This window comes from Trichosurus vulpecula, chromosome 8, assembly GCF_011100635.1.
Source record: "Trichosurus vulpecula isolate mTriVul1 chromosome 8, mTriVul1.pri, whole genome shotgun sequence".
Classification (NCBI taxonomy): domain Eukaryota; kingdom Metazoa; phylum Chordata; class Mammalia; order Diprotodontia; family Phalangeridae; genus Trichosurus; species Trichosurus vulpecula.
This window is the reverse complement of record NC_050580.1, coordinates 107,802,710-107,815,659: the sequence shown is the minus strand read 5'-3', so window position 1 is coordinate 107,815,659 and position 12,950 is coordinate 107,802,710. Positions and strand designations below refer to the sequence as shown.

Here is a 12,950-nt window from a genome sequence, read left to right as displayed (position 1 = left end):
GAATAATTTTAGTGAGGATTTATATTGTTCCTATCAAAAGCTTTCCTACTTTAAATAAATATATGGTCCTGAGATGGTTGGGATATAATCTTCCATGGGACACTATAAACTTATCTAGAAAAGATAATGACATATATCATTAAACCATAAAATATTGGCTTCAGAAAGGAACTCAAAATTTATCTATTTCAATCCTCTATCATTACAGGTGAAGAAAATAAATAAGATAAAATGCAGCAAGGTGTCACAGTGGATGGAGCACTGGACATAGAGTCAGAAAGACCTGTGTTCAAATTTGGTCTCTAGAAGATGACAGACTACAGGCAGCTGAACTCTTCCAACATTCCCCTCAAAACAACTTTAAAGTAATGCTTCAAATCAAATTTTGGAGTGGTGGAAGTGCCAACAAAAGGTCACAGTGATATATTTTAGCAGACTAAGAAAACTTGGGAAGTAGAAAGGAGAGATCAAGAGTCATCCCAGAGCAATATATTACAGCCTCAGTGGGGGGCCTTAAAAGAGCTGAAAAAGCAGCAGCAGCTTTGGAAGCTCTTAGTCCAAAGTCAATAAGGGCATTGGACAACTGCTCAGAAAGAGCTTACAAGGAACTCTATGCTGGCACTGGGTGCAGCTGGCCCTGACTGACAACTCTATTGTCATAAGCAGTTCTAGGTTACAGTCCCTGGATAGAGAGGAGTGCTTGTGTTTGGTCACAAGGGAACAGGAAACCCTGTCATAATTCCAGGGCCAAGAGGAGTGGTAGTGCTTATAGCTACAGGGGGGCAGAGGAACTTCCTGGGGAAAGACCAGAGAACAGACCAATAGAGCAGTTACCACACCTCTCCCGAGATTACAATGCCTTAAAAGCACGTAAAACTTTCAGACCCCTAGAACTAGCTTTGAAAACAGCAGCAGCCTTTCCCTCTTCTGCTGCTCAAGGAGCCAGCTGCCACCATGAATGAGACCATAACCAACAGAACCAGGAATTTCATAACAAACAGACTTCTTCAGTGTAAACAGATGGTTATGGATGTCCTTCATCCTGGAAAGGCCACAGTGCCCAAGACTGAAATTTGAGAAAAACTTGCCAAGGTGTACAAGACAACTCCAGATGTCATTTTTGTCTTTGGATTCAGAACCCATTTTGGTGGTGGCAAAACAACAGACTTTGGCATGATTTATGATTCCTTTGACTATGCAAAGAAAAATGAACCAAAGCACAGACTTGCAAGGCATGGCCTGTATGAGAAGAAAAAGACATCAAGAAAACAGTGAAAGGAACACAAGAACAGATTGAGCAAAGTCAGGGGTAATGCAAAGGCAAATTTCGGTGCTGGCAAGAAGAAGGAATAAAAGGCACTATGGATGATGTTTATCCATGAAGGTAATTTTTCATCAGAGCATAAATAAACTATGTAAAAACTTCCAAAAAAAGAAAACAGCAGCAAACTCCCCCCACAAAAAGCTTGAAGATTGGGACAGTGACTCCCAACCTCCAAATGAGCAGAGTCCACCTTTAATATAAAGTTTAAAATCAAGAAATAGACTGGAAAATGAGCAAATAAAAAAGAACTTAGCAAAAAAAGCTATTATGATGGCTAGGAATATCAAGACACAAAGCCAGGAGACAAAAACATTACAACAGCTACAACTAAGGCCTGAAAGAAAAATGCTAATTAGATGCAAGACCAACAAGAATTTCTGGAAGGGATAAAGAAAGAGCTAAGAGTGGTAGAGGAAAAATTGTGAAAAGAAATGAAAGTAATGCAAGAAAATTAAGAAAAAGAGAATTAATGGCTTGGCAAAAGAGGCACAAAAACCCCCAAAGATCCAAGCATTTGAAATAAAAAACTCACTATTTCACAAAAACTGCCGGGAAAATTGGAAAACAGTATGGCAGAAACTAGGTTTAGATCAATATGTCACAAAGATATACCAACATAAGTTCAAAATGAGGACATAATTTACATACATACTATCAGCAAATTAGAAGAGCATGGAATAGTTTATCTGTCAGATATGTGGTTAAGACAAAAATCTATGACTAGATAAGAGATAGAGAGCATTACAAAATGTAAAATAGATAATTTTGATTATATAAAATTGAAAAGGTTTTGCACAAATAAAACAAATGCAACCAAGATTATAAGGAAAACAGAAAACTGGGGGGGGGGCGGATTTCCCAATAAGTATTTCTGATAAAGGCCTCATTTCTGAAATACATAGAGAATTGAGTCAAATTTATAAAAAATACAGGGGCAGCTGGGTGGCACAATGAGTAGAACACTGGCCCTGCAGTCAGGAAGACCTAAGTTCAAATCTGACCTCAGACAATTGGCACGCTTACTAGCTGTGTGACCTTGGGCAAGTCACTTAACTCCAATGGCCCTGCCCCCCCCCCAAAATAAAACCACAACAAATTTATAAAAAATACAAGTCATTCCCCAACTGATAAATGGTCAAAAGATATGAACTGGCAGTTTTCAGAGAAATTAATCAAAGCTATCTATAGTCATATAAAAATGCTCTAAATTAGTATTAATTACAGAAATGCAAATTAAAACAACTCTGAGGTACCATCTCATACCTATAAGATTGGTTAATATTACAAAAAGAGGAAAATGTTAAATGTGGGAGGTGATGTGAGAAGACTGGGACACTAGTGGGGTTGTGAACTGATCCAATCATTCTGAAGAGCAATTTGGAACTATGAAGGTCTACGAAACTGTGCATACTCTTTGATCCAGCAATACTATTGCTAGGTCTATATCCCAAATACATCAAAATAAGGGTGGGGGGAACCTATATTTACATAAATATTCATAGCAGCTCTTTTTGTAGTGGCTAAGAATTGGAAATCAAAAGGATGCCCATCAGTTAGGGAATGGCTAAAGAACCTGTGGTATATGATTGTAATGGAATATTATGCTATAAGGAATCACACACAGGATGATTTCATAAAAACCTGGAAATACTTATAAGAACTGATGCCAAGTGAAGTGAACAGAACCGAAGAGAATGTTATACACAGTAACAGCAATATTGTTTGATGAAGAACTGTGAATGACTTAGCTATTCTCAGCAATATCATGATCCAAGAAAATCCCAAAGGACTAATGACGAAGCATACCACCTGCCTCCAGAGAAAGAATTGAGAAGAGGGAAAGAAGAGGAAGAATAGGGAAATCTGATCACATAAAAGAGGCATGAAAGGAAGAGTAGAGGGGAAAATGGAAGGGTATCAAACAAAGCTTGAACCTCACTTTCTTTGGAATTGATTAAAAAAGAAAGGGACTCATACATACAAATGTATTTATGGCAGCTCTTTTTGTGGTGGCAAAGAATTGGAAATTTAGGGGATGCTTATCATTTGGGGAATGGCTGAACAAGGTGTGGTACATAGTTATGATGGAGTACTGTTGTGCTATCAAAAATGATGAGGGGGTAATTTCAGAAAATTAAATAAAAATGGCAAGATGTATATAAACTGATACAAAGTGAAGTGAGAACAACCAGGAGATCATTGTGCACAATACCAGCAATGTTGTAAAATGGTCTGCCGTGAAAGATTTGACTGCTCCAATTGATACAGTTATACAAGACAATTCTGAAGGACTCATGATGAAAAAATACCTATCTACCTCTCTAGAGAAAACGGATAAACTCTGTGAAAACTGAAATGTAGTTTTCCCACTTTTTTTTGCTTTTTTGTGATACAGTTAATATTAAAATTTATATTCACATGTATACCTGACTTCATTTTGCTTGTCTTCTCAGTGGCTGAGGGAGGGTATGGGAGCAAGAGTGAATTTGCAACTCAAAATTCAAAAAGAAGAGAATGCTATAAGCAAATTAATAATTTGTTTGAAACATGATTTTTTTAAAAAAAAATCTGGCCTTTGACACTTACTGTGTGAAAATTCATTTAATATCTCTTTGCCTCAATTTCTTCATCTGTAAAATTAGGTAATAATAGCATCTACCTGCCAAGATTGCAGTGAAAATCAAATGGGATAAAAATTGAAGAGTGTTTAGCATAGTACACATAGTAAGTACTATATAAATGTTGTTGCTATTAATAAAAAGGGAAGTAATATGCTCAAGGTCAAATGGTGAGTCAGTTGCAGAGCCAGAAAAAGCAGCAGAAATGTGAATGTTCAGAGTTTAGTGTATCCAAGGGAAGATTTTTAGTTATAATCACTCCATCTGCAAGAACAAACTGATAGCATGCTCTAGGATAAAAAAAAGAATATCTGAAAGGCCATACTATATTGTATTGATGGGGAAACATCACTACACTGCATCCTAATTACTCTCTGATAGATAATTTCACTGCTAGTCATGCCTGTTCACATCACATAGCACTTTTCACCTTTATTGTAATGTTGGGTTTTAAATCTAAAAAGATAGTGTCTTGTTTTCTTAAAATTCAGTTCTTCTTAGTTAATTAAACTCAATTTCCAAGCTTATGATGGTGTGACAAATGATACCATTTGTCATTTATGCCATTTGACTTCCTACTTTTTTTCCATTGGAGCTGACAGAGAAGAAAGCGCCTAAAATCACACATTGAGAAATCAAACCCCTTTCTTATTAGCTTTTACCTTTTTATAATAATTCCTTATTTCAAATTATTATGCAGGCTTCATGATGGTCAAATGTGAGCCCACTTGCTCAATTGTAGTATTGGAATACTTTGAAAAGTGATTGCCATTGGTAAACTAGAGAGTATTCAAAGGAGAATGACCAAGATTGTGAAGGTTATTGAGTTCATGGCACATCAAAATCAGTTGCAATAATTGGGAATATTTCAACTATAAAAAATAATATATGTGCATTTGTGGGTGTGGGTGTACATGTGCATACATATATGGGCAAAAGCTGTTTTTATAAATATTAAGGCCTGTCATAATAAAGAGAAAATATGCTTCTTTTTCTTCTTGAGCGTGTAAAGCAGAAGGAATAGTAATCAGTAGAAGGTATGAAAAGGCAGATTGGCCTTGATGCAAGGAAAAACTTCCTCAGACTTAGTTATCTGAAAGTGGCATAGTCTCCCCAAGGTAGCTGGGTCCTTCTTATTAGATATCTTTAAGGAATAGCACAATATCTAATCGCATTTATTCCTTCCAAATCTGAAATTCCTGTGTTATGATTTTAAATTGGGTCCCCTGTCCGTACTTGGAGCCTACATGAACTCTTCCCTGGCCAGACTACAACAAGAGTACTTTGTTCAGTTCTGGATGCCAGATTGAAATGTGTGTGTGTGTGTGTGTGTATACATATATATAGATAGATAGGTAGATAGATAGATAGATATAGATATAGATATATACATACATATGTATATATTTATATATATGATATCAAATCATATGGGAATAAGTTAAAATAAAAGAATATATTTGGCCTGGAAAAGAGAAGACTTATGGGGTATTATGACCATGATCTTCAGGTATGTGAAGGGCAGGCAAGCAGTGCATAATTTGAAGCCCACTTCTGATACCTCCTATGTATGTGGCTAGGGAAGACATTTCAATATCTCTGAATCTCAGTTTCTCTATCTTTAAAATGTGGATAATTATGCTTACTATATCAAAGAATTGTTATCATTACATGAAATTATTTACATAAAATTTATTAGAAATCTTAAAATTATATATAAAATGAGCTATAATTATTAATAAAAACCAAATGCCCATGTGTCAGGGAGATGATAGATTCTTGTTTAAGTCTGAGTTAGATTGGATCTATGATGTCCCTTTCAATTCTGAGATTCTATGAAACTGTTTGTGTGTGTATGTGTATGTATATATGTACGTACGTATGTATGTATGTATAAATATATGTATATATTTGGAATATATGGGTATGTTTAGAATTCAATCAGACAGGTGCTTTTTGGTGCAGTGATAATGAAAAAAGACAGGTTTTTTGTTTTTGCTAATACAAGTTGAATTAATTTCTCTGGGAGTCTAGAAAGGCAGCTACTTGGAGTACCAAGCATCGTCTATCTGGTTTGAAAGTCACTTTATCCCCACATTGTTCATGATTGGTTCTTTGCTTTTTTATTGAAAAGTGAGCTAGCTATCTATACTAATCAAAAGATGATGGAAAATTTAAAAAAAATATAAAGAACAAGAGTGGAAGGTCTTGAAGAAAGAAACCTGAGAGTGATCAAACATGCACTTCTGATACTGAAAGACCTGATTAAATGCCGGGCAGAATTTGGTTTTCAATATGTTAGTGCCAGGACAGGTTGTTGTGTGAATGGCTAAAGCTCTAGGTAGTCTATGCATCACAGGTTATAAACCATGATTGAGGCAGGGCTCAGACATGTCCCTTCATTACTTATTTATCCAGTGCCCAATTCAAACCAGGCTGGCAAGTCTTCAAGGCTTGCCATCCACTGCAATTCTATTTACTCAAGTGAAGTTTCTACAAAACACCCTATTCAAATCACAAGCTCCTCCCAGGCATTCAAACCCTTCCTGGATATGTGGCTGAAATGTATTTCTGTTGGGAGGGATGCACACATCAGATCTTATTTCAAAATGAGGGAAATTCAATTATGGTTACAAAGCTACCATAAAAAGACAGATATTTCTCTCACTTTTGAAATGTTGTTACATGTGACTTTCTCCTTCCCAAGGGTATCATACAGACAAGATTGAGTGTGTGTTTCCAAAGTGGGGGCTATTTATAAAGCCACTCATTTGAAGGTGGCAGAAGCTGAGTGAACAGTTGTCTCTGACAGTTGTTGTGATCCCTTCAGCAGATTTGACAAGGACCTACTTATCAAGGATGGCATTTTTGATGTCCCTCATGTAAATGGCTATAGAGCCTTGGAGGAGAAGCCCCACATGTAAGAGAACTTGTCATCTGCAGATGTTCATGCTACTTCCTTCCTGAGCTTGTGGGGGAAAAAGACATGATAGATGGTTTGAAATTAACTCTGTCTTTGTGATCTGTCAAAGACAGATATGAACTGAATGCCCTTATATATCATTGGCATGGATCCTAATCCCCCTTTCTTTGCTTACACATTTTAATATTTCATTTCCTGCATTCACCAAAACAGTGCAAGCCCATATGGATTGTTGCAAAATAATAATACTGTTTTGAAAGAAGGAGAGTACCGACAGGCTGCTGTCTAATAAGTGTGTACCAAATACCTTAGCTGATGCCGAGGCTCCTAAGTTGTGTCTCTGTAGAAAATAATAATGTGGGGGAAGCACAACAACAATAAAAAATGCATTTCTCATAGAAACCAAAAAGCGTCAATAGAAAAAGTGATTCTACATATATAAAAAAATTCTAGACGTGGAAACTGAGTCCCAAAGAGGGTAATTTGCCCAAGTGCAAATGGCCTAATGTGTCTTCTTTTTTAGACACCATTTAGATAGCTTTAAGGTCTTATCTATATCATCTAAAATGGAAAGTTTTTTTTTCAAAATTTCCTTTGTACTAGTTGAATCAACTTGCAATCCTCTAAGAAATCTGATAGATGTCTGAGAATGGATGAGGAAAGAAAAGAAAATACACATTTATAAAGCATCTACTATTTGTCAGACACTGAGCTGAGCACTTCGCTAATATTATCCCATATGAAATGTATATTTAATGTCCTTCATAAACTTCTAGATCTGTGTGTTTGTGTGTGTGTGTGTGTGTGTGTGTGTGTGTTTTAGTGTTCTCAAGATATTTTGCAAGGCTCCTTGTATTGGCTACCATTTATTTCTCTCTATATAAGCAGGGTTAAGAATTAAGCTTTTTACCTAATTTTCCAGTTGACTGGAAATGGTAGATCTCTGGACCTTACTTTGTCATATGTGGAATTTTTGCTTGGTTAAAAAATGTTATTTATTAAAATATAAAATAATAATGATGATAATTATAACACATACTGGCACAACATTCTTCAAATCTATTTTTTAAAGGTCATCTGTCATAGGTAGTGTGATTATTTTCTTTCATTTTATAAATTATAGAACTACAGCCAATGGAAATAGAATGATATGTCCAATATTACAAAGCCAGTACATGACTGAGCTATGATTTCAACTCTTTTAGCCATGAGTTTGATGTAATTTTATAACACAGAAATGCCAATTTCAGGAATTAGGCATAATCATACAAGTGTTGAATTCTCCTCTGGACACTGTTATTTAACTGCAATTCCAGCTTGGTATATGAGAGAAGTAGAATAGGGAGAGATAGCACTTTATTAGATTTTTACACACACATGTTTTCTTAACCGTAACATCCTAATAACTGGAAGTATAAAAAAGCACAAATACGTAAGTGCATTTATGCTGATACCCAAAATATTGTTGAAAAATTTAATCCAAACCATCTCTGGGATTTTTTAAAAAAAACAATCTTGATGTTCCACAATGCTTAGCATGAATTTCCTCTTTCTTGGGAATTGTATCTATGCCCTTATAAACATGCTCATTGAGTGGGAGCTCAGGGGATGCTACACAAGAGGAGAGAGTGATAGTATTTGAATTGCAAATAGTTACTGCAACCATTCGTCTCCCTCCAACATTTTCCAGGGTGAAAAAAAATTGGAGTTTTTCAGGCACTTGCTGTTGAAATACATTTTCTTGACCATGAGCATCATGAAACATAGCTAACAAGAACCTGACCAAAGGTAGATTTCGCTAAAACATAAGTCTATCTCCGAAGCAATCTCAATTATTATACATTTACTTATTTTTACTTCCTTGAATATGAGAAAATAAAAAAAAAATAAAGAGATTTCGTAGAATAATAGAATTCATTATGGAAACACCTTTTGTCACTGTGAAAGCTTTTAATACTTGTTTCATCATAATGTGAAATAAAATATGGCAACTTGCCATTTTGCTGTTATCACTGAGCTAGAAATATCAGTTGTGCAGGGCAATCTGGGTAGAATGTGAACCATGTAGTTTTAGACGTATGTTTTCAAAAAAGCATCTCTTTTGTTATACTGAACAGAAAAAATGGTATTAAACTACCTTTATCTCTGTGATAGACTATAGTACATAAGAGCCAGTGATAAGTGTTTGGCCACTAGGAATATCAATATCTTCTTTGGACTGAAATATTGAAAGAGAAGTAAAACAAGAATTAATAGAAACACAATGAATGGCTAATGAGAGCAACTTTCATCCATTTGGTCTGTGGTTATTCATTATGGTTTTGAACTGCTGCACAAAATATAGGATTGCTCTAACTAATGCAAAAATCACCCATATATGAGAAGAAAGGAACAGCATTTATGGGGCATGAACTGCTCTTTAATGCTATGATGCTTTAATAAAGTTACAGAGACAAACCATGTAAAGAAAGAGTAAATATCTGTACCTGATGATTGAAATTACCTTTAATTTCATTTCTTAGTGTGTGTTGACTGGATAATACTAAAAGTATTGAACCTACAGTAACAACCATTTTGGGGTATATAGCAACTTGGGAAATTATCGGTGTCTATAAGAATAAAACTTTCATATTATCTAATGTGCAAATGTTATGCTAGATGTTGCATTCTGTACCTAGAGATGCAAGAGATAGGGAAATGTTTAGAATAGAGGGAGATACATGTCTGTAGTTTTTGGAGTATTTATTGGTGGCACTACAGATAGTCAGAGGGGGCTATGGGAAGTCTCCAGGGCCCTGAATTACATCACACATCTATGTGTCCTTTAAGCAACAATAATAAGGCTTTCATTTCTACAGCTCCTTTCAACTGAAGATCTCAAAACACTTCATAGATATTGACTTTTTCTCGGTATATCACTATAAAATGGAGAGAGAAGTTAGAGTTTGATAATATCTGTATTTCCATTTCATAAGAGTAACCACACAGGGAAAAGTACAATGAGACTGACCCAGCTGTAGGTTATGTTCATATAACACTATTGAACTGGCCACACGAGGTAGATTTATCTATTTCTAAAGAAAATTTTTGGATCAGCCATACTGCAGCACAAATAAAATAACTGAAAATACAGAACAGCTGTGCACCCCCTGGGAGAAATTTAGGCATTTGGGGAAATGAATTCCTTTTGGTCGTCCTCTGGAAGGTCATTTAATTTGCAAGAATAATTCAACACCATTATTGTGTGGAGAGAATGGGGTAGCTGTCCTTCGTACTGATTTTAGTTAGCATGAGGTTGAAAAGAGGGGAAAGACAATCCCCTCTTTGGAACTCCATTTTTCTTAGATGGGCTAATCACAAAAATGGTATTTTCTGAAGACTTTGTGAGGGATAGCTCCTTAAATATAACACCCACACTAAATAAATCACAGGTCTCAAGTTCTGTTCCCAGAGCTTCATGTAAAATGAATGCTGTCATGGAAGAGATATTAGTTCGCATATTCCTTCAAAGGATGAATGGCCTGTTCTGTGGTGCAACTTAAGCATGGGCTTTATAAAATGAAGCTTTATGCTTCCTGAGCTATAGGATAAGACTAATATGAGAAGTGCAAGAAAATATCAGGATCATGGATGTAAAAAGCTAAGAAAATAATAATGTAGACATGGGGGTCATTTTAAAACGATAAAATTTATCAACCTATCTTAAAATGAGGTTTCCACTGTCACACTTCACTTGTCACAAGCCCTGTTGTGTTATAGGTGTTATAGCAGTGAGGAAGGACAAATGCAATTCTGTTTAAGTCTTTAAGCCATGTATTAATATATTTTCCAACATTTCCATCTACAAATACACAATTCATTTTCACAGAGTTGATCAATGAGATAGTATGGCCAGCTTATTAATACTATTCCAGTTGATGAACTGAAATCTTCTGTCCTTGTCTATATACTCCTTCCATTATGTCTTCACTCCTAATTATCTCATTTCTAATTCAATCTTTCCTCTGAAGGATTAACACTTTTATTTATCTATTCAGGTCAGCCCTTAACAATCTTTTTTAAAGCTTCCTTAATCCTTTAGTATTTAACATACATACAGAATCACAGAGAATATAAAATGCCGAAGATTTTAACATGTACAGAAAGGAGTGCAATTGTTTCTTTGACATCTTCTGCTCTGCATAGTGCAATTGGAATAAATGGACATTCTGATTACATTAATATTGGTGAGACATTTTTAAACTAGAAATGGAGGCATATGGATGCACTATAGTCTATATTAATATTATTCAGCTGGTAAGTGAGATGTTTTCATGTCAACCTTATAGGACTCTTTCCTCATCCTTCTTAGAGATGAGCAAATAGATCTGGATACCCACTGCAGTAAGAAGTCTAAGTAGATGGAAAAACATTTACATCTTTAGAAATTTCCATACATATGGAATCCAGTGGGATTCACTCTAAAGATTGAAGTGTGGGAGAATACAAATGGCATTAAACACCCCAGTTCTTTTCTAAGGCAATGGATATGGCAAAAAAGGTGGTCAGCTGGAGGGAATGCTAATGGATGTCTGTTTTCCCATGAATATTGCAGTAAAGGACTACAAATAAAGAGTAATCGAATCATTGTTATAGTTGTTAAATAATCACAAAAATGGAAACCTAAGGACTCCAGAGGAATCATTATTAAATAGGTAGAAATGAAGATCACAAAGACTGAGAGAAGTAAAAATATGAAAAGCATTTTCTTCCGAGGGACCAAATTGTCAAATATTCAGTTCATTCTCTCATAAAATGATACAATGGCACATCTTTTAAATGGGAAGGGATCTATGTGATCATCGAGGAAAATATTGGTTATTTTATAGTTTGGGAAACTCAAATTAAAATGAATTTTGTCAAGACTACAAATAGTTTTAACCTGTGACCTGACTCTCTGGGTTGTTCTCCTACCCCACCACCCCATTATAAACACTTGTTATGCACCATCCAATCCCAGCACAGGGAGTAAGAACCAGGAAAAGAGAGACAATTGGAATGTATCAGTTATCCCCAGTTGAACATTTCACAATAAGTTATCTATAATGCCCTTTAAAGCTTAATAAACATTTTCTTCACAGTAATCTTTTTAAATACACATTATCCTTATTATCATCCTAATTAAAGACAGATTAAAATTTAAAGAAATTAATTAACCAATTCAGGGTCACAGAACTAGTATGTTGATAGAGGCATGACTCAAATTTTTAACTCCAACAAACTTTCCTCTATACCATCAGTAGTTATATTGCCAGTAAATAAGTCAGTTGAATAAGCCAGCACATCATTCAAACAAAACCCAGAGAGCTTGAGTTAGCAGGTGAAATAGTAATCATGGTCAAAATCCAAGTTTTCAAATGGAGCAGTAATAAATCCAAGACCTTAGCACAAAACATCATCATTTTCCAGGGTTAATAGGCCCCAAACTAGAGAGGCCAGCACTCAGAAAGCTAGCAGGAAAGTATATCCAGATTTCATAAGTTACAGGCTGAGATCCTATCAGAAGTAGGGCCAGGAATGGGAACATAAGAAAGGAGTTAACTAGAATATGGGAGAACAGTACATCGAAGAAAACATTTTTGTTGTATACATTACATAGACCTCCACTTAGCTAAAGACAACATGACTGTGGGCTCTGATAAAATTTTAGGGGATGAGTCATGGGTAGAAAAAACTTATAATGAGATATAAAAGCAATGCCCCAATCCTGGGTCTTGCCTACTGATATTAGGAATTCTTCCACACTTAGGTCTTTATACAATAGGTGAAGAGCACTCATTACTCATGCAAATATTTGGGAATACAAAGATATATAAAAATAATCTTGGTTCTTGGGAACTTCACCATCTAATGGAAGAGAAAATATTGTAAAAAAAAAACACAAAATGGGGGCAGAGCAAAGTTGACAACTGGAAAGCAGGGACTTGCATGAGCTCCCACCAAGGTCCCTCCAAAAAACTTATAAAAAATGGCTCTGAACAAATTCTAGAGCTGCAGAACCCACAGAATAGCAGAGGGAAGCAGGACTGCAGGCCAGGACAGCCTG

The 12,950-nt window shown here is 35.6% G+C and overlaps 1 pseudogene; it reads left to right on the top strand.

The window, feature by feature from the left end:
• The first annotated feature begins 954 nt into the window (after positions 1 to 954).
• LOC118829333 lies at positions 955 to 1,353 on the top strand (annotated as a pseudogene).
• The last annotated feature ends 11,597 nt before the right edge of the window (positions 1,354 to 12,950 follow it).